General features: G+C 42.5%; 1 protein-coding gene across 1 annotated transcript in view; it reads right to left on the minus strand.

Annotated features, from left to right (window-relative positions):
• Positions 1–23,230, minus strand: part of Csmd1 (CUB and Sushi multiple domains 1) — a 1,328,246-nt gene that overhangs the window by 761,056 nt on the left and 543,960 nt on the right. The gene's annotated exons all lie outside the window — the stretch shown is intronic.

A 23,230-nucleotide genomic window follows, 5' to 3' on the forward strand; every position in this document is an offset into this window, starting at 1 on the left:
ATTTTTAGTACCTCTGGGTTAGTGACAGAAAGACCTAAACTTGCCTTTCTGCTTTGGGTTTTATATTTTTGCCATCAAATTGCTGATGAGCCTGTTTACAAAGCTTTACTATATGGGAAAACTAAACATATAGGGGACATAACTGGCCTTCGTAGCATTAAAAAAAAAAAAAAAAGAAAGAAAGAAAGAAAAGAAAAGAAAAGGACCTAGAGCAAGGTTCCCTGTTAGAGTCTGTAAACAAGTCTGGATGGCGCCTGGCAAAATGCCAGAGGGAGTGGTTTGTAAAGTAACAAAAGCGAGCCATTAAGTGTGGAGAGTCCTGATTGGTTGACTGCTGTATCTAGTTTATGCTAATTAAGATAAGCTGTGCAAAATGTATAAATACCTCTGTTATCCTACAATAAACGGCTTCCATTCCTGCTGCATCAATGTAAACAAGTTATTCGTCACCCCCTGGTTATTTTGCCCAGCCAGCCGGGCTGCGGCAGTTCCCTAAATGTCTTGTTTGTTGGGGGTGCATGCAACTCAATGCACGTAACAGTCAAAGCACATATGCTAAACCCAGGCAGCAGGGGGTTCTTGTTCACCTGGGCTCTGGCCAGACAGCAGAGCTTGAGGGCCTTCTGTGGTGGTGGTGGCTCAGAGAGGGCGCGGCTATGGAGGACAGGGACAGGGACAGGGACAGGGAGCACACCTTAGGTCAGGGCTCCAGGGCAATCATTTGAAATGACTGAGGTCATGGACACGTCTCTGTGTGGTTGGCTGCTACCTGGAAACCACAGAGTGCTCCCTGCAGGCTGCTCAGAGGGGTGGGGGTGGGGGGTCCTCTGAGTCTGCAGCTCTGCCTGCTGCTCCACCAGGAGCTCAGAGTTTAGGAAATCATTCCCGTAGGAATCACGGCCTATAGGAAGCGAGGGGTATCAAGGTGAAGTTCCTTTGTTATCAGTACGACTCTTCACATAAGCCCAGGCATCTTCACCAGAAGGATATACAGCCATCATATCTTTGTTGTAGATGCAGTAAAGTTTTTTGGAAGACAAGATTCATTGAAGGTGACAATCGTATGTCTGACATTTAATACACTGCCTTTCTCTAAGACTTCAGTATTCGATAACTCCTAAAAACGTCAGCCCTGGCCAGGGACGTGAGGGGGTAGGGTGGGTGGGCTGGAATCTCATCTTGATGGTGAAGTACATTTTTATTCTAATAGAGTAAATATTGAGCTGACAGTCTGTCAGAACAAATCAGTCTCCTCGGAGGCATAAACTGTGGAGAGTTTATTGAATTACTGAAAAACAGTTCTTGCCATTTGGAGAATAAGCCGGTCTAATTTGGTTTGTGAGTGATGGACTATGCAAGGGAACCCGAGACAAGAGGATTTCATCTTCAAGATTCCTGAAGTGTATGATTTAAAAATAAAAGTCAGACACATGTGCATTCACAGATTAAATACAAATTACCTACAAAAGGCAGAAAGCATACCTGCTCTGTTTTGTATGGTAAAATGATACAACTTCACCAGCTAGTTTTCCTCCCGTCTCATCACTAGTTTTTATCTTGCTGTTTTGTTTTAAATGTGAGACATTTTATGAGTGTTGAAAAAGTGCTACAATCAGTAGTTTAACCAGAGGGAAAAAATAATTTTACATAGGGAAGAAAGCGCTAAAAAACAGACTCCAAATATTAATGATGAATTCAGGGTGATGAAATTATATGTAATTTTAATACTTTTGAAAATCCTTAGTTTTTATTTTAGAAATTCTGTTGAAAATAGTATGAGAAACAATATTTTTAAAAATAGAAATTTCTTTTTGAAAAATCATGTTAAAAAGTGATTAACAAGAAAAGTATTTGTAAAATGATGTTAAAAAAGGAAATAATCACATTCAAAACAAAAATTTTAGGACATTCAGAAAAACCTCAGTTTTGTACCTGTGTATGCATAACTGTTGTAGGTTGTGTGAAAGTGTGCATGGCTGTTTCAGGATGTGTGGAAAGGGCACTCTTAGGGAAGCACACACAGAGACCCCCAACACTGCCAATCAAGTGCAATCTAAGTGTTCCTAGAGTATTCCTTGAGTTGTCGGGAATCTCTGCAATACAGCCATGATATTTTATAATAAAAGTGTCATATTGATAGAATGAGTGGGACATTATCCTATGTGCATATGTGATTATATGACTTGTGTAACTCTACATCATGTACAACCAGAAGAATGAGAAGTTATATCCATTTATGTATGATGTGTCAAAATGCATTCTGTCATGTATAATTAATTAGAATAAAAACATTAAAAATATTAAAAATGTCCTATTATAATCCATTTTTTAAAAGTAGCATACAGTTTAGTGAGACCTTTGGATTGAGTCTTTCTGAATTACTAATTCTCAAAGCTATTACTTTAACCAGATGCTGTGGAGTCTTATTCAACTATAATTCTCTGTACAGTATATGGATATTGATCCCGATTTTTAAGCAATTTTTTGTTTCCTCAAAAATTTCAAAACTAAATATTTCTGTCTATCAAACAATAAAATATGTCTGTCCATCAGACAAGGGACCCTGAGATACTGCATGGCTGTGAAGGTGGCAGGCAGACCAAGGCGTCTGACTTAAATGAACTTGAAGGCCGCTGCTGCTTCTCCCAGCAGTGACTCCTGGGATCCATGACCCCCACAGCTCTGTTCATAGGCGGTTTGTGGTAATTCACGAAGACAAGAATGAGAAACAAAGCTGACCCTTCGATTGTAATCGCATGCATATCTTGACCAAAATGTGAGTTTCTGAATGTTATTTATGATTTTTAATCATGTACCTAAACCTTGCCTACAGCAGAGTGGCACATCTATCTAATTCCAGTCTCCCCTCAGCTTGCCAGCCAAGCCCCCCAGTACAGAGCAGTCAGGAAGTTGCTGGAAAGAGGTGCCAGCACACGGCAACCAGTCTGTTCTCACCATGCAGGTCACGGCGCCCCACGCACTGCGTTCAAGGAGTCTAGAGAGACATCAAATCCAAAGTCGATTCACCCATATTTGGTGTCATAGAAGAATATCATTACATTTGTCTGGCTCTGACTCTGCTTTGTATCAAAATAAAACTTAACTTCACTCACCCCTAATAAAGCACTAGTACATCCACCACGACGAATTCAATCCATCGCAACATTGCTAGTGGGATTTTTAATGAAGATGTGAGACGTGTATAGCAGCAATGGCTTCATTTGTTTTTTATTAAACTTTGATAACAACTTGTGGAACTACAAGGGCCAAATCAGGGCCCTCATTGTCACATGTTGCTAAACATTTCTCTCATCCCATTCAGTATAGAAACAACAAATAATAAATAGGGTGTCATGTATGCACAGGGGTTTAGAGCATGCAACCTGTTCTGACCACAAGAATTACAGAATAATTGGAAAAAGTCCAACACAGTGTGGAAGTTAACTTCTGGCTGATCCATAAGTAGGATGATCCAACACTGTATGCGGAGAGAGGAAGGCGTGAATTAGCACTCCAAGTTGACGCCTGGACACCCATTCAGTTATGCTTCACGGTTTCTGATAGGAAGCTGTTAGTGTGGACATCTGTGCATAAGTACACAGATTTTTACCAACTGCACTACTCCAGAAATCTAAAATTTCAGTTTTTAAATGTCCTGTTTGTCTTTGAGCTATAGTTTTCAAAATAACCTCTAGGAACTTGATGTGCATTACTGTAACAATACTTCAGTTAGCCATAGATAGGTGAGGGTCCCCCTGCTGCCTGGCAGATGCTTCCGACATCCACCTCTTAACAACACTATTCCTTTAGGAATTTAAACAATAAAGTACACAAAAGTTGGCACTGAATGCATAAAACAATGATAAAGATAAAAACTACCCACTTTTTTGTTTTTTGCTGGGAGAGTTTTGAAACACATCTTTATTACATAAAATATGTAGAAGATATTATTTCTTTGATAACTGCAGAAGTAGAAGGGTATGGTATTCTGGGACTCAAATGGATTTCATTTTATTGGGAGATGTCAGATACTTGACAAAGTTATATCTGAATGTGTGGAAATTGTTTTTGAAAAACAATTCCTCAGTTATTTGTCCCTGACAAAATTTATCAGTGGATGCTAAAATCAGAGGGTGGCTAGATAATGGAAATTGGGTATTTATACAAACTCAAAGACTCTCTTAATAAATACATATATATATTACTTACAGAAACACAAATAGTGACTTTCCAGTTGAAATACCTGGCAGACACTGTTTAGCCAAGAGATCGATTTCCTACGGCCTCTTGTGGGTCAGACGCACAGGTGCCTCCTGTTGCAGGGAACTAAGAGGACACGGTGACAATGCCCGGCACTCCTGCCGAGCAATAAGTAAACCCGGAGGGAACACACGAACCACACCTGGCACAGCCTGTGCACATGTCCTGGACTCTTCTGAGCTGCAAAGGTTAGGGAAGAGGAGGGGCAGAGTGTTCCCAGGGCGACAAGAGGACCACCCTAACTAACTAAACTGTGATGCCCAGCTGGAGTGAGGAAAAGCCAGCTGTGGGAACCTGCCTAGTAGGAATCGGCAGGGAATTGGGCAACATCCTGAGGCTTCCAGTGATGCTGTGCTTATGAAAGAAGACATCCTTGCTTTTACTTTCAAATGTTTCAGGAAACTACATAGGGAAAAAAAAAAAAAAAAGAAATGTGATAAAAAGAAGTGGCATTTGGGAAATCTTGTTGAAGGGTGCATAGAATTGTGTACCATTTATATAACACTTTAAGTATGAAATTGTTTGGAACTGAAAAATTTAAAATGTCTTATGAAATCTTTTAAAACTTTTCTGTTTCCAAGAAAGGAAGACAACAAAAATCAAATCTGTCTTTCTGTGCCCTGAACAATTAATTTTTGCATAATGCTTTGTTTACCAAGAATAGTTTTGTGACAAAATCAGATGTGCTCCTGTCGAAGACGGAGAATTGACAATTATATGAGTGGGTGAGGCTTCTTTGGGGTCAACGGATTAAGAAGTCTTCCTGGCTTTAGTTTTCCTCATGTTTCCTGTAAGTTCTTATATCACCACTGCACTTTAACATTTGTATGTTTGTAACCTGAGTCTCCCTCGCCGGAGTCTGAATTTTAATTATAACCTCAAGCATTTTAAAACTACAACTTTTTAAAAAAAATAACAACAATTTATTCTCAGATAATGAAGTCTACAAGTCTGAAAACCTCTATTTCAGACTTCATTTTAAATAATTATATCTGCAAGGATCTTATTTCCAGAAAAGAGCACATTCTAAAATTCTAAGAGGACATGAATTTTGGAGAGACACAATTTGACCCCATGAAGTCTATACTTGTCCCACCAAAACTACAACTTTTAAAATATTTTTGTGTAAAATTTTAGGTATATTGACAAATTAACAGATTTTATCCTATAAAAGTGTTGGATTCTTTTCAGGAAGGGGTGAAAAGCAAAAAGATCTGTGTTGAGGGTGCCCAGAGCAGTGTCTCTGGCAGATTTTTAAAAAAATTCCTTTTCCTGAAATATACTCTTAACTATTATCTGTTTTTTTCCCTTGTATCATATAGATAAAATGACCACTAGCTTAATAAGAAATTAAAGTAACTTACATTTAAAAATATCATGGTCATAGTAATGATGTTCACAAAACTTTTATAAAGAAAATAAGCTTGTATGGTTGAAATGAAGGATTTTAAAAAACATTTAATAGTCTCAGTGATGAATCTTTTCAATTATTTTCATAGTTAATCCTCTATGCATTTTCCATATACCAAAATGTAATTGATAATAGGGAAAGATGTTGATTCAGAAAACTCAGAGACAAGGCAAATTTAAAACTATTAAAATAGTCCAAAATCAATATCACCATTAAGCAAACTAAACGTCCTGGTCAGTCCTCCGGAGTAACTAGGCCTAATAGAGTCTTTCTGCCTGGGTGGAACCACTGTAGTCCATCTCTGTCCGCAGCTTCAGACCCCCTTTCCTGAGGGCACAAAGGGAAAAGCAAGAGTCAGGAGCAGCTCACCCCTGAAGAGGAAGGCAGAACCTGACTGCAGGCAGACATCGGCTAGAGACCCTCCGAAAGGCCCTCCCTCACTGCTCACTGGCACTCCGCCTGCCCCGGGCTTCCTGCCTGCAGGCTCCCCGTCACTTGGTTCAGCCCCCGGGCAGTGCCCACCTCCATCTGCCCAGCCAGGGCTCACCACCAGAGCCCTGAGACTGCTCCTATGTGAGTTTCCTCTAGTGACTGATGCACCATCAAAGACGACTCCTAAGCAAGTAGATCTGAGGTGGAGCGACTTTCCTGAGCTACTTTAACCTCCAGCTTGGGGCAAAGCTGAATGAAGCCTGCTCCTACCAGGGCTTCCCGGTCAGCCTCCTGTCCCTGCAATGGGAGAAGAGTCTTTCCTTGCTGGGTTGTCTCACACTGCTGTCAGAGGTCTCATGGCCTTGTGTTGTTCCATCTCCCATCTCCACTGCTCCCCTGAGAACTTTCACATCACCTGGGTTACTTCAGTCCAACAGAAAGACTTCAGATCAAGCCGTGCAACTTTCCAAAAATATTCTGTTTTAAAAATCACTTAGGTTATCCCAGACTCTCTGTAATTTAATATAAATGTATAATCAGGATGCCAATTTTTACAAGATAAAAATAAAGCCTGTTGGGTTCTTCATTGGAACCTTGTTATTCTGTAAACCATCTACAGTTGGGTAAAATTGACATCTTGAAAATACTGAGTCTTCTGGACCATGGACAGTGAGTATCTCTCCTTTTCTTTCCCTTCTCTTTTAGATATTTGTTATTGATTTAAAAAAATGACAGTGGAATGCATTACAATTCTTATTACACATATACAGAAGAATTTTTCATATTTCTGGCTGTATATAACATATATTCATACCAATTTGTGTCTTCATACATGTATTTTGGATAATAATGTCTATCACATTCCACCATCCTTGCTAACCCCCCTGCCCGCTCCCTTTCCCTCCCACCCCTCTGCCCTATCTAGAGTTTATCTATTCCTCCCATGCTCCCTCTCCCTACCCCACTATGAATCAGCTTCCTTATATCAGAAAAAAAAAAAAAAAAAAACATTTGGCATTTGTTTTTTGGGATTGGCTAACTTCACTTAGCATTATCTTCTCCAATACCATCCATTTACCTGCAAATGCCATGATTTTATTCTCTTTTATTGCTGAGTAAAATTCCGTTGTGTATATATGCCACATTTTTTTATCCATTCATCCACTGAAGGGCATCTAGGTTGGCTCCAGAGTTTAGCTATTGTGAATTGTGCTGCTATAAACATCGATGTGGCAGTGTCCCTGTAGTATGCTGTTTTTAAGTCCTTTGGGGTATAGACTAAAGAGAGGGATAGCTGGGTCAAATGGTGGTTCCATTCCCAGATTTCCAAGGAATCTCCATACTGCTTTCCATATTGGCTGCACCAATTTGCAGTCCCACTAGCAGTGTATGAGTGTACCTTTTTCCCCACATCCTCGCCAACACTTATTGTTGTTTGTCTTCATAATTAGCTGCCATTCTGACTGGAGTGAGATGATACCTTAGAGAAGTTTTGAAAACTACAGAACCCTAAAGAAAGAAATCAAAGAAGACCTTAGAAGATAGAAAGGTATACCTTGATCTTGGATAGGCAGAATCAATATTGTCAAATTGACCATGACCATACTACCAAAAGCACTAAACAGATTTAATGCAATTCTGATCAAAATCCCAAATGGCATTCCTCATAGAAATAGAAAAAGCAGTCATGAAATTTATCTGGAAAAATAAGAGATCCAGAATAGCTAAAGCAATCCTTAGCAGGAAGAGTGAAGCAGGTAGTATCATCACTATACCAGACCTTAAACTATACTATAGAGCAATTGTAATAAAAACAGCATGGTATTGGCACCACAACAGACTGGTAGACCAATATTACAGAATAGAGGACACAGAGACTAATCCACAAAATTACAATGATCTTTTATTAGATGAAGGCGCCAAAAACATGCTTTGGAGAAAAGATAGCATCTTCAACAAATGGTGCTGGGGAAACTGGAAATCCATATGCAACAAAATGAAATTAAACCCCTATCTCTCACCATGGACAAAACTCAGCTCAAAGTGGACAAGGACCTAGGAATAAAACCAGAAACCCTGCATCTAACAGAAGAAAAAGTAGGCCCTAATCTCCATCATGTGGGATTAGGTCCCAATTTCCTTAATAAGACTCCTATAGCACAGGAGTTAAAAACAAGAATCAATAAATGGAATGGAATCAAACTAAGAAGTTTCTTCTCAGCCAAAGAAACAATCTGTGAGGTGAATAGAGAGCTTATATCCTGGGAGCAAATCTTTACCCCTCACACATCAGATAGAGCACTAATCTCTAGGGTTTATAAAGAACTTTTAGATTCTTATACTTTCTCTGACTTACATTGTACAGTTTCAGCCTGTCCTGTGCATATTTTTATATATTTATTCCTAAATACTTCATATTTTAATTCTTTAAATGGCACATTTTTTGAAAGTTCATTTTTACTGTTCACTGATGGTTGTGATTGTAACCAAGGTTGTGGCCTTGGACCGTAAAACATTTTTATTCTATTTGTTCTTCTCATAGCTTTTGTATACATTTTTTTTTAAAAAAACCCAAAAAAGTTACCACATCACATAAAAAAGACATGTTTATCCCTCGTTTCTTATCTCCATACTTTGTTTTCTTGCCTCACAACATCACACATTCAATAACAGTGATCAACGTGGGCATTTTTTGCATGTCCCTGAATTTATGAGGACTACATTTAGACTCTCAAGATGATTAATCCATCATCTAGAAAATGTCCATAGATGACCTTAGTGGATTCAGTTCCTACTCAGCTAAAAGCCTTAAGCAGCTTAATCAAAGAAATATGTGTCCAGTGCCCTTGATGTTAAGTTGTAATAATAAAAATCTCAATTCCTCAATTCAATGGTCTCCTCCAGGAAAAGCTGTGCTTTGGTTAGTCTGTGCAAAAGGTAGATCTTCAGCAAAAACAGGGCTCTCTAGGCAGGTGGCCAAGCTGCTCAGGGCCGGGGAGACAGGAGAGGCTTTTGTCTGCTGCTTCCCCCAAGAGGGCCTGAGTGACAGGCACTGTCAGGTCAAGGTAGCACTCACCTGTCTTGGACCTCACCCACTTAGTGACATTTTCTCATCATAATGAGATCTCAGTGCAGCAAGTATTGAACTTGTCTATAGCAATATTACAGAAAATATTGAACCACCGTCAAGTTGTAACTCAGCAGGAAATAGTTGATCTATTTTTTCATTGTAGTTAAAGAGTTGATATTTCTCCTGTCATTTAATAATTCATTATTGGGCAGTACATAAAATTTCAAAATTTGATTTAGTTTGCAATATCTTTATCTCTTTCTTCTTCTCTAACAAATAGCATATGATATAAACTCTTTAATGACATTAAAATACTATTCTAAATAGAATATTTCTTTTAAATGATTAAGTTTCATTTTGTTTGTCTTTGAAAGTAGCTTAATATATTCAAGGCTTTCTGATATTCACTAGAGTTGTCAAGTTGATAGTCCTCAAAATCATCTTTAGATTCCAATTGCAGCAAGAACAATCCAAATAATCTTTACTTTTGATCTGTGGGAGACACTTTAGTAAGGTAGAGTATTTATTTTTTAAAATTTTTATAATTACTTGAGAACAACGCTTAGTGTTTCTTAAGTTTTCATGGAAGTACAGTTCTGTATTTATAGGAGAAAGGTGCTGTCAGGGAAATTTGTCCAAGAAAACAGGTGTTTATGTAAAACCCTGCTACCTTGGCAGGACTTGTTTGGATGACACAGGGGACCACACTTCTAGGTGACAGACACAGTCAGACACACACTCCCACCTTGCTCATCTAACACCCTCGACACCCAGCCACGGGGCAAGTAGTCCCCCATGTGTGTTGCCTGCAGCCTGGGACCTGGGTGGAAGGTAGGCTCTGCTCTTGAAGAGACACAGCAGCTTTGTTTTCCTCCCCTTGTAGGATTTCAACCTCTCCCATACCCAGAGCTGGCCTAGCAACTAAGGATACTATAATAATGTAGAGGACGATATATGTAGGTAAGATTTAAGGCTGAAGATAGGAAAATCATGCAAAGTGCCCAGGAAGATCCAAGAACTCTAGATGGTCATTTTTGACACAGGAAAAAAAGTGACATTTAAAGAGTCTAGCCCAATGTGTCTGTATCACGAAAACCTTGGCTCTGCTTTGTGAGAACACTCATAGATCTGTCCCAGGAAGCAATTCCACTAAAGATGTCAACAAAAATGCTTTGGGATCATAATTCACTCCGGCACTGTTGGAAATATAAGCTCTGCGTGAAGCTCTTGATAATAAATAAAACAAGTAAACTTCACAAAACAGCAGTGGTGATGGTAGCGGGCGCATGGCTGGGCAATGCAACAGGTGGCCCTCGTCTTACTCCGTGTGAGCATCCATACTGTGATGAGATGGGCTTCACATGTGTCCCCCGGAAACACTGTCAGCTAAAACGCCATGGAGAAAAACTGAGATGGTGGTAACCAACAGGCTGGGCCTGCCTTGAATGGCTCCGTGGTGCACAGAACAGCAGTCTTCAGGCTATGCCTGCCCTAGTAACTCCATGGTGTAGAACAGCAGCTCTCAGGCTGCACCTACTCTGAGTGACTCCATGGTGTGTGGAACAGCAGCTCTCAGGCTATGCCTGCCCTAGTAACTCCATGGTGTAGAACAGCAGCTCTCAGGCTGAGCCTGCCCTAGTGACTCCATAGTGTGTGGAACAGCAGTCCTCAGGCTGTGCCTGCCCTGAATGACTCCATGGTGTGTGGAACAGCAGCTCTCAGGCTGCACCTACTCTGAGTGACTCCATAGTGTGTGGAACAGCAGCTCTCAGGCTATGCCTGCCCTAGTAACTCCATGGTGTAGAACAGCAGCTCTCAGGCTGAGCCTGCCCTAGTGACTCCATAGTGTGTGGAACAGCAGTCCTCAGGCTGCACCTGCCCTGGGTGACTCCAAGGTGTGCAGAACAGCAGTCGTCAGTCTGCACCTGCCCTAGTGATTCTATAGTGTGTGGAACAGCAGTCCTCAGACTGCTCCTGCCCTGAGTGACTCCATGGTGTGCAGAACAGCAGTCCTCAGACTCTGCCTAAACCAAGTTTCTCATTTTATAACGCACTTGTCTGCCCTGATTTATTCCATTTAAGTCCAAGTACCAAGGTAGAATCCACACTTTGTTGGTTCAAGTGAATAACTACCATTTGCCTGGCGTAACCATAAGGCACACTTTGATGAATAACTTTTTCATGCCAACTTATCAAACTAAATTAGGAATACCTGAACATACGAGTGTCCCAAATCATATCAGATTCACTGGCCATAGACGCTTATCAACCTCACCAGATGCAACCCCCTCACCTAAGACCCATAAGAGCAGCAGCCCCCAAGACAATGTGGCAGCAGTGTCAACCTATCGTCCTCTGGTCACTTATCACAAGCCTTGCCCAGCATGACTGCCACAGCAATAAGCCTTCTGTGTCTGTCCCCGAGTTTCAGCTCAATCTAGCTTCTCCTGCTCCCAAGACACAGGGTCCACTCCAAGCTGACATTCTAAGTTGACACTGTGAAGCTGCCAAACTGCCATCCTCTGGCTGCTCCCCTTGATCACTCTGCTCCACTGATTGCAACTCTTTATCTGACCCCCAGGGACTCTCCCCTTTCCTGTCTGCTCTCTGCCTGTGCTCTTGACACAGAATCCTGTAACCCTATAGCTGCCTTCACCCTTTCTGTGACCTATAAATATCACGGTGTGAGATAATGTGTGTGACTTCAGTGTTACAAATATTAGTAATTAAGACTGGAATAAAGGAACTTGTGATTGCCCAGCTTATGAGCAGTAGGCGACCCATAAGTGCTCAGTGAATTGCAACGGCTGATTGTGGAGCAGCCTGTGAACATGTTGTTGTGCAATAAATTGACAAGTGTGTCTGGTCTCTGTCGATGGCATGGCTTGCTCACCTCGGGGCTATTTCTCTTTACTCCTGTAACAGTAATGCTTTACAACTTCTTTGGTCATTGCTAAACAACAAAAAGTTGTGCGTATTTCTTTACTCAAATGACATTTTTCTTTTCCTTCCCAAGAGATTTGTCCAAAAGCAGTGCTGCTAAATGCCACAAAGTTTTACTAAGATGAGCCTGGTTTTCTCATCTTCTTATTACTTCCCTGAAGTTCAGGGGTAGCTGAGGAGACGCACGGAAATTCTTTCCTAGGGCTCACTTGAGCTTGGGCCAAGTAGGACTGCCCCTTTCTGCAGGCCAGGTTACGTGGCCATGAGATGAACCTGCCCACTGATTTGGCTGAATGAACAAAAACCCTGAGAGAGGGGGATTTGTGTCTGCGATGGCTACTTCCACTTAGTCCAGCCATAGGTAGAATCTTCTGCTGCAATCATCACACTCATTAAACCTAAAGGACTGGTTCCAGTGGCCTCAGGTCCCAGACTGTGACCCCAGGCACCATGAGAGAGAGAGAGCAGGCTCAGTCAGGCAGTGCGTGGGTGCATCTCTTCCCACCCGCAAGAAGCAAGAGAGAGCCCGACTGCCTCTGGGTGGTGCTCGCTGCTGCTGATGCGGAGGGTGACTCGCCATCACTTCACCAGCAATGGACTGGGCTCTAGGCCATGTGCAAGGTGGTGATCCCACTCCAGTAATGCAAAGAGCCCCTGGTATGAGCAGGGAGGGCTTGGCAGTGGTCCTCACCAGGGGAAGGGTTGAGACTCAGCGTGCAAGGGACCAGGTGGGCTGAATGGGGAACCGGGGGTGCCACCAGTTAGTGACGGTGTGTGAGCAGATGCCACAGGTGGTGTGGCCTGATAGGGACCCACAGAAATGTTCCTCAGCCCTCGCCTTGGGGGAGTTCCCAGGGGTGGGCACCCACATTTCAACTGTACCCATAATTATTTAAATGTTGAAGACAAGGGATTTCATTTTAGACTTTAAATGCAGTGATAAAACAGTTACTTAGCAAGTATTAGGCTGCAAAATATTGGAAGCCGGTGTTGATTTTATTTATCATTAGGTTTATTTCCCCAAAAGTATTTTTCTCAGTTTCCTTGAACACTCTTCAGTTTTAATAATTATTACTGAATGAATGGATGGAAGGATAATGAGATGTCACACCAAAATCCTTCACCCACTGAGGTCCCGTAAAAGTGCATGCTTGGTATTTACGTGGTAACATTGTCACCAACAGCATTACATTCTGTAGTCCCTGACTCTTAATTAGTTTAAAAATATCAGAAGTCTCAGCTCAACAGAAGGAAAATGCTTTATAACCTAAAATAGTGCAATGGAAATGTTTTATGTTCACTTTTTAAAATTTAACAAGTTTTCTATTATAATACTTAAAATTCAAAATATTTCAGTTCAAAAGATTAAGATATATTAATTAAACAAAATAATGAGTTTCAGTTTATATTTAGTTGCACATGACACTGTTTCATTCTCAAATATTGTAAACGTGTGTATATACATGCAGTTTGTGTGTATGTAGCTATATATAGATCTCTTCCTAGACAAAATGCAGTAGTTCTGAGAGCAAAATGAAAGCTATGTGATTACAATGGTTTATTGTAGATTTGACAACCTCAAAACTTTATATTTTGACAAGAAAACTACATTAAAAACTATTTTTTAGAAGCCTTAAAACTGCAGCTGAAGAAACGAAGGTGTGTGTGTTAACTGATTCATGGGAGAATTTCCAGTTCGTTCCATCCCCAGCTTTCTTTCTCTGAGAATTTGTTGAATTTAAAAGTACTTAGTCAAACAGAATGACTAGAAACATTACAGAATGTACAAAGAACCTTCTTGCTTTGCATAAATTATTTTCATTAATAGCGCTGCATGGGGTGCTTGCTTGAATAACTTTTTTGTCAACAGTAAAAATAACCTGCTTTCAGAAAAGAAGTTATGCATAAATTCACAGAAGAGGGTGACAAGCAATTTCCATCGTAACAAATAAACATTAAAATCATCTATTTTTTTTAAAGAATATATAAATCAGAGTAATTGACTAAATAATACATTCTGCCAATATACTCCCTTTGAACCTTAGAGCTTACACGCTGCAAACTAGTGGCATTAGCTAAATTGTACCACTAAGTAATAAGTTGCACAGCGACTTATTATAGTATTTGCACAGATTAATTCAAATGCATTTACCTTAACTCCCACCTGTTCTCCAGGGCAACCCCTTTTCTGCCCCAGGTTTCACAGGGTGGAGAGAGGTAGCTGGCTTCCCCCAGGCCCACCAGCTCCACCTCCATAGCCCTGGTCCTCCAGCCTGGGCGGAAAGAAACATGCCTCAAGAAATCTGTCACTGCAGAACCCCTCCTGTGAATAGTTTCCTATTCACTCATATCCCAAAAGGATTTTTTTTTTTTTTTTGGTTATTTGCAGGAAAAATATTATTTAAGTTTTGCTATTAAAATTGAGATTTTCCAATGTATTTATCTTAAAACTGACCATTAGTAATGAAATTAAAGTCTAATGCACTTGCAAACTGTCTTGGATTGTGTAGATAAGATCATTCAACAATTCTTTGCTGAGAATCTGTTAAGCCCACAATTGAAGAAGACATGGTTATTGTAGTTTTTATACCTAAAAATAAGTGTCCTTGTATCTTACCCATCCTTAAACAAAGCGGGCAACATCAGATTTGTGTATTTCCCCTTACTGCAGTTCTTGGCAGGTCTCTCCTCATGCACAATGGACAACACCTCTCACTAAACCCTTTCCAAACTCGAGAGAGAGGAACTGGGCAAAGCAGTCGCCATACCGGGCTTCCTCAGCAGATGGGAGGTGAGGCCATCCCAGTTGTGGGTCTCTTACTGATATCTAAGAGGCCGTCTTTCAACTGCAAGAGTCCCCGCAATAGGCTGTGAGGAAGAGGAGGAGGAGGAGGGGCCGAGGCTGCTGCTCCTGCCCACGGAAGCGGAGGATCCGGACGTGGCCTGTGGTGCACTCCCTGGAACAAGCCATTTGGGTCTCTGAGCATGGTTTCCTGATGCTACCAGGAAGGCAGTGCTCCTGTGGCGGCCCAGGTCATATCTGTGAGTGGCCCTGTGCACACTATGGGAAGCACTGCCTGTGGACACATTTCTGTGGCAGTGCTGGACGTGCGGGGGGGCATCTCTGGGAGGATTCTCTGAAATGCACCATTCATTGAAGAGAAAACTGTTTGTTTTGTTACAGGATCTGTTAATGGGTGACACAAAAGGGAAGGTGGAGGGCATTGCTGTGCAAACTATGCCAGATGCCAGCTCACCGGCCAGAGGACTCTCCGGAGAATGCCCTGCGATGGGCAGGGACAATCAGAGCACGAGAGAGCATGGATGAACGATGAAGATGGCAAGAAAGGGCAGCTGTCAATCATCTGCCCCCCCAGGTTTAAAAATGTCCAGTTCTGGAGACTACAAAACCAATTTGATTTTTCCCATTTCTGTTTTGGTACATAAGTACAAATAGAAGAATGAGGAAAAATAATGCTTTTTTTTTCCCCAAGTTATTTTGTTGCCAATTTCTCTTCTGCAAGCCCTGGTTGCATTGCTTGGCATGCGCTACCCATATTCATTATGTTTTCAATTAGCCTACAAGGTCTTGGAGGGCAAAGACCATGTGCTGTGTGTTCTGATATTTTTCCACCCAGCAGTGAGCCTGCAAGGCAGCCTGCAGACTTACACGTGTGTATCCATGTACACACACACACACACATAATCTGATTGGTAGTTCTGGGAGATAATCCCACGAAATAACTTATTTTCTATTTTAGCCAAGTCTACACAGACACTAATCTGAGCTGTGTCATGCTGCAAAACATGTAGTAGGTGTCTTATGATCTCAGTTTGAGTTACAAGCCACTGATCTGAATTTAGAGATTGGTCTTAATGATCGAGATGTATTTTGAGTTCAGATCTGGAGAGCGGACAGAGATTCCCACAGCACAGTGCTGAGGGGCACCTGCAAGGCCTTACTCTGGCAGCTAGCAAAGGAGATGAGAGTTGGTGATGAAGGCCACAATTTTCATACAGCCACCGAGGTAATGCAGCCCACTTCACTTCTCTGTCACGTTAAACCCACGTTTCTCAGTTTTCAGCTCCTAACTTGAGTCTCTGCTCTCCTCGGGCCTCCTCTTCCTCAGCTGTTTCTTCCCACTCCCCTCCTGCGGCCTTCCTTCCTCATCTCCTCTGTGTGGGGAGACTGCACAGCTTCTCCCCGAGACCCTGAACCCTGCCCACCTGGGTCACTCCTGGCCACGACTTCCCCATCCTGACCCTTCCCAAGAAGGGAGAACGGTGGGACGCTGTTGACAGAGAGGCTTACTCACTTGGAGAGAGAATGTGCAAGAGAAAACTGAAAACTGAAAGAGAGCAGACAGGAGCCCACAATCACAGCCCAGCTCACTAATGGCCACGAGAGAGTGAGTTAACTCCTGTGTGCCACTGGGCTCCTGCGTTTCTCTTCCTTTCATCCTACAACGACTGTCCTTGTTAATAGACAAAAGGTTCAACTCCAAAAGGGAGGTGGATATAGGGAGCTGAGAAAGAGGTGGAGAGGAGGAAAGGAACCGTCTTCATATTAAATGTGAGATAAGGTCTTTTTCTGTATCAAGTCTGCGTGGGCACGCATCATGAGAGGAAGGAAAGCAATTGGTCGTGAAAGCATTCCCTCTTCTGGACCAAGAGGTTCAGAAGGTTCTGTGGGAACGTGTTTTACCCTCCAGGTGTGGGCCCTGCAGCATTGCCTGGCCAGAGGGCTGCCATCCCACCCCTGGAAGAGCCCACTGGGTGCCAGTGAGTCTGCAAATCAAGTGCTGCCACCCCACCCCCAGCTCGGCAGGGGACCCATTCCTAGCCAACAGAAGGCCTCTTGCCTGAGCATCTCCGTAGTGAAGCGCACCTTACAGGTCAAAATACTTCACCAGCCAACAAACAGCTGGTGCCATTTTTTCAGATCTTAAGGCAGTTTAAATAACTGCTGAGGGAACAGGAATTTTCAGCCGGGGACATTCCCTAAGGAGGGCATCCATTCCTAGGCAGAACCGTACCCGTGCTCGGCCAGCCTGGGCCCGTGGCTGCTGCCCTGCAGGGCCTGCACAGCGGGCAGGGCACAGAGCATCGTTCACCTCATGCACGAAGATGGGAGGAGCCACAGAGGAAAACAGAACAAAGACGAGTTCCCGAGTTCCCTGTCTCAATCTCACGTCATCTTTTTGAGAATGATTTAAACAGCTCACATGCAATAGCTTATTTCAAAATTTCAGGGCACTGGAAACCTATCTTTCTTCTTCATTCAAAACTCAATGCAGCTGGGCCTGGTGGCACCACCTGTAATCCCAGTGGCTCCAGAGGCTGAGACAGGAGGATCCCAAGTTCAAAGCCAGCCTAAGCAATGGTGAGGCCCTGAGGAACTCAGTGAGACTCTGTCTGTAAATAAAATACAAAACGGGACTGGGGATGTGGCTCAGTGGGAAAGTGTCCTTCAGTTTAGTCCCTAGTACCAAAAAAAAAATAAAAAATAAAAAATGCAAAAGAATGATAATAGAGATAAAGGGATAGAGATTGAAACGGCATCAGTGGCAGCAGTCTGGGAGCTCTGAATGAGAAAGGCTCCGCTCCACCAGCTCACTTCACCTCCACGCCGCCCACTTGGAAATCAGAGGCGATTGTAGGGCCAGCATGGCACAGCATCCTGCCCTCTATGCAGAGCTTTTTCTTTCCTGGTTTAGTTATTGAACCTGGGAAAATCTCTGCAACATGGAAACGGCAATCACACCTATGTCATGTTGCTGTCATGAGGCTTAAAGACACGGGTGCCCAGAACCCTGCAGTTCCTGGGAAGAAATAAAACAAGCAGGAATGGGGGAACAGGCCCGGAGCAGGCAGTACCCACTGGTACCTAGAACCTGGTTCCAGCAGGTAGGCAGGAACTACCCACATAAGATGCATTTAAGTTATAGATATAGCTTTATATGCAGTGCAGTGTGTGTATGTGTGCACTCAGCGAAGGAGAAGATATGTAAGAGTATATGTGTTTTATATATATATATATACATATATATATATACAGTTCTCTAATTGAGTACACACAGACAATTCATAACACAAATCAATCAATCTAGGAATATGTGCACACACATACCCCAAGAAAAGTTGTTATTTTTTCAGTACATATTTCACATAAATGCTCCAGGAAGGTTCTAGTTTTCCCTAGAAGCATCTTTGATACAACTGTATACTGTTTAGATCACATTTTTCCTAAGAATGACTTACTCAAACACGTTAGGCCACAACGCAAATCATGCTTTCCTGCTTCCCAGTGTTTTCCTTTCCCATTCCACAAATTATATCCCCCCTCCCAGATTTTTCTATACTTTAGGTTCCATAGTGAGGGGTCTGCCATATATTCATGAATCTGAACAACACAGAAATAAAAATGAGCAAAATGAGGAGAGATGGTTCCAACTGTATGCCTTGCACAGTGGTGACTAGGAGGGACTGGGAATGGGACCCTATGTCCTTCCTCTAAATTAGCCTTTCCATTCCGAGGAGAAAGATCACACCTACTCCATAGGAGCTATGTGCTTCCCAAGTGAGTGGTGAAGACTGCAGTGTCAGAAGTTGGGTTTGCCATGATGGATTCTGGGAATCGTAAAGGCATTTTGGAAGTGAGGAGACACCAGCAGGGGGCTGCAGGCTGTGGGTTCTGCAGCCTCAGCATTTCCACTGCAACAGAGACAGTGAGTAACCTCTACAGCAGATTAAAAATAAAAATGCAAAGAAAACATGGTGCATGAGTTCGTGGAGACTCTGGAAGTCCCACTGTGGAGAAGACGCTACTTTTCTGGATTAACTCCAGGGCCCCCAGCTGCATGACGTGAGGCTGGGGTGATACCAAGGAGCTCTTCCCAATCCCTCCTACTTAGCCTCTGGCACTCGTGTTTTGGAGGTCCGTTTTCTGTGACCCCTTCCTGAGGCCCTCTTTAAAACGTGAATTCTGAGGTCCTTTTCAGAAGTTCCACGTGCTGGAGGAGCAGGGCATCCCAGGGAAGCCCAGGAGCACTCCTCAGGGGGGGAATGAAGGAGCAGCCTCACGTGGGACTCGTGCCCAGACCAGGCGGGGCCAGGCCAGGGGCACAGGAAGCCCAAACAGAAACCCTGGAAGTAAGTGTGCCCAGGCCAGGCTCTTTGCTGCCTCAAAGCCCTTCAGACTGTGCCACCAGATTCCGCCGTCAGAGCAGGTCTGAAGGTGGCCATGCACAGAAGCGGCCGGGAGACGCCTCTCCTGCCAGAGCACCGAGCACTGGAGCCGCCCGGCCGTGGTGGGCAGGAGACGGCCCACAGGAGCAGCGAGGAGCACACAGGAGCTGTGGGAACTTGCTCCTTCTGCTTCCTTCACTCACCCTTTAAGCAAGTTACGAGAGTCAAATAATACCCTTTAATTCCCCAAATTTAATCTGGTGTGTGTGGTATTCTCAACTTCCAGGGGAGCAGGTTATTTTCTCTACTGTCCTTGTTCTCAGCCTTGGAGGTCTCTGCGTTATAGCCACCCAAGTTGATTCAAGGTCCACTGCTATTTGGAGCAGTTGTGAGGATGTCCCTCTAATGTGCATGTACATGTAACAGGTGACAGTACCGGAAACAGGGTTAAATTAAGAATTATGACAACTCTCCCATATTTTGAAGTCAGAAATGTCCCCTGCTCCTGTGTCACTCATGGGCATTGTTAAGGCTCTCAGCTGAAGAAGAAGTGACAATCATGTAACCATCTGCAGCTGCCACCAAGGAATCCAGAGTATTATCATTTTAATTCACTGAAGAAGAAAGCTGACATCTCCCAGGAGAAAGGAGATTTCTAAAGCAAGTGCACATCTAGAAGGAATTTCTACAAGGCTGCCAAATTAGGATGCCACGCTCTGGGAGACCTGCAGAAACCTCATGGCAGCAAAACCCCTCACGCTATGCTACTCACTCAGAGTTCTCCTCATGCAGGAGAAGTTGTTGATCAATCTTGCTCTGCTAATCCCAAGAGGCACTAAGCAGGCTGGGTTGCACACAGCTCAGACGTTTAATCCTTGTGAGCGAGGTCTTGAGACAATACAATGTGCTATAAAACAGCTACTTTTAGGAGACCTTTAGTGGTTCTGCAAGAACCTCTCAAGCAGTGGGTATAATTTTACAGAATAGATACATGCCCAGGAGAACCTGCCAATGTATTTGATGTAAAAGACCAGAGTACAGAAGTTGAAAAGCTTTGCAATATTCCTGGTAAAGACAGAAGAGTTAAAATCCAGAAGCAGCCAAAAATTTCACAAGCAGCTTGTTTTGTCCTTCTGACCAAGTGGGGAACCTGAGCCAAGGGTGATTGGGAAAATAGATTTTATTGTCACAAGGACGTGGCCATAAGAAACACTTGCCTCTGTGCTTATGAAAAAAAAATCTGCAAGTAAGTTTATAATCGCTGATATTAAGGAGGCCAGAGAACAGTTGAAGCCCCTGAAGCCAGATTTTGGCATTTTGCAATTGAATATTTCTATGGAAACCAGAATCGTGAACACCAGAGAGGGAACACCCCAAGGTGATCTCCCCAGGATGGCGGGGAGCACTCGGTGTTCCATCAGCTCAGGTCATCAATGAACGCTTGGAACCTCTAATGAAGGTGTACTTATACCCCCACCTGGGAGGCACATCGCAGCTCAGCAAGTTCAAGTAGTCCTGGTGTATCCCAGGGAGCTGGCGCTGGGTGGCCCCTGAGAGGCATCAGAAAGTGTCTCTGAACTCACTGCTGAATGCTCCATTGATGCCGCCTCTGGCACAGTGGAGGGGCAACACTAGGTTCCCTGTTCCTGTGCAGAGCTGTCCTTAGCCTCAGTGCCCGCACTTCGCCTGCTGCATCTGGAGCTGTGACTGATTGATATTCTCCTCACCTCGGCAGGACTGGCCTGCGCCTCCCTGGGCTGCAGCTGGGGCCTCATCTGCGTTCTGTGCAGCCGCCCTGTGAAAGGCAAATGACTGCTCTGCCTGCTCATCTGTCCTAGATCTTTTTCAAGACTCTTTTGCCCCTTTATACTAATCCAACTGCGAGTTTAGAACTTTGAATGATCTGTCTGGTGAATCAGAACTCCCAAAGGTAGGACTGGATTTTAAATACGAGGCAATAAAACTCAATAAAATTTTTAAAACACAATAGCAGAATTCTCTAGCATATTTTCCTCTTGGGGTGCTTTTACTCACATTTCCTCATGTGACCCTCAGGACAACACTGTTCCATGATAAAGAGAACAAAGCAGAGGCTCAGAGAAGGACACCATGATACCACACTCCTATTCCTAAGGCTCCTTCTTGAGATGGAATAAATTACTGTTTCATATGCCACCAAAGCACATGTATTTTCTTACATTAATCCAAAGGAATTTTCCCCAGTGTAGTGGATTGCAGAATTAAATGTTGAATTTTTTTTTTTTTGTACCTGGTATAGGAATCATTTGAAATAACTTGATTTATGTGCATCCACTAAGTTTTCATACAAGTGATTTTCTATCATTTTCTGAAGGAAAGAAAAACAACTCGAAATATCGACTGAGTATTATTATTATTTTTTAAGAACAAGTTAAATAAGTTACCCATCTTTAGAATTCTAGTTTTGTAATATTGTTACTTTTTCCTAGAATCTCATTTAATATTAACTCTTTCAAAATAGCTTACAGAAATAGTTTTGGATATTCTAACTTACACCTGACATTTATCTCAGCATTTTATAATAAAGGAAAAACATTACTAAAGTATGAAATAGGAAAATCAGCTAAGTGATAAAAATAGGAAATTAGTGGAATGAAACTACCAATTAAAAATTACATGAAAATTGCTCACAATACTTAAGAGGAAACTTCATTTACTGTATGAGTAAGTATATAAGTTTACTTTCTCTTATCACAGTATTTACAGGGAGACTGTAGGTAAGTGTTGGTAATAGGTGTTCTTATCCTCGGGAGGCTGCTGATAGCCAGGTGGGAACTCATGGAAATACACTCCTCCTAAATCCCTGTTTTGCCTGGAAGCACACAGAACTATGGCGTGAACTTAAAGCACGGCTGCATGCGGTCTGCCCGCTGGAGCCTGCGCAGGAGGGAGCTCCCCCTGACAGGGATTTGAGTGTCCACTGACTGTCCACACTCTGCCTGGTGCTGGAGGGAGGGTTTTCAGAAGAATATTGAACTGCATTAGTTGGCCATTGTGAATAGCTAGACCCCGCCAGAGAAGTGAAGCATGTGTGAAATACCAACACTGTCTCCAAATATGCTGCAAGATTTCTGAAGTCTTTATTAATTTCAGATCACACATTCCAATCAGTCTTTCCTGTATGGGTAGAAATGTATTTCTAAAGAGTACTAGGCTTTCTTCTTGTTCTACGATTTTTAAAAAGTAATACAAACGTTACCATGCTTCCTGATGCTTTCATTTAGTTACCTAAACGTTCCACAGCAGCATTGGCCCTGGCAAGGAGGATGTGGTAGAGGCTTGTCATCGCTTTCCAAGGTCAGAAGTGCTGTGTCCACCCTCAACCAGCAGCCAGTGTGCCCTGGGACGCAGAAGCCACTTCCAGAAAATCATCCTGCCCTTTACTTGCTACTCTTGAGTGTATGGGTATATGCATGGATATACAGGTGTGTGCTCATGGGCGTGCACACACACACAAACCACACCCAAGCCATGCACTCTCTCATACTACCTGAAGGTCCAAAGTCCAGAGGTTTTAGAAGATCTCTTTTTGTGTCACAAATAATGCCAATAATTATATTTCTTTGACTTTTGAATTCGAATCAAATATGATTTGACTTTTTCATTTCTCATGTCCCTCAAGAAATGGAATCAGATATGTAGTTTTCAATAGAGTAGGGAAATTAAATATTTACCTTTTATTTTCACTCAGACCAGGATATTCAAAATAGCTTGTGCAAATAATATTGAGTAGCTACTTTTTACAGTGTGGTAGAACTTTAAAAAGATTAAATAAAAAATAAAATGTCATAGTAATCACTTTTTACAAATTATTTAAATATTGGCTTCAAAATGAGTGACAATCCATGTATATCTTTTTGTAACAATGATAACCCTTACTCATAAAA

Source organism: Callospermophilus lateralis, chromosome 4 (assembly GCF_048772815.1).
Source record: "Callospermophilus lateralis isolate mCalLat2 chromosome 4, mCalLat2.hap1, whole genome shotgun sequence".
Classification (NCBI taxonomy): domain Eukaryota; kingdom Metazoa; phylum Chordata; class Mammalia; order Rodentia; family Sciuridae; genus Callospermophilus; species Callospermophilus lateralis.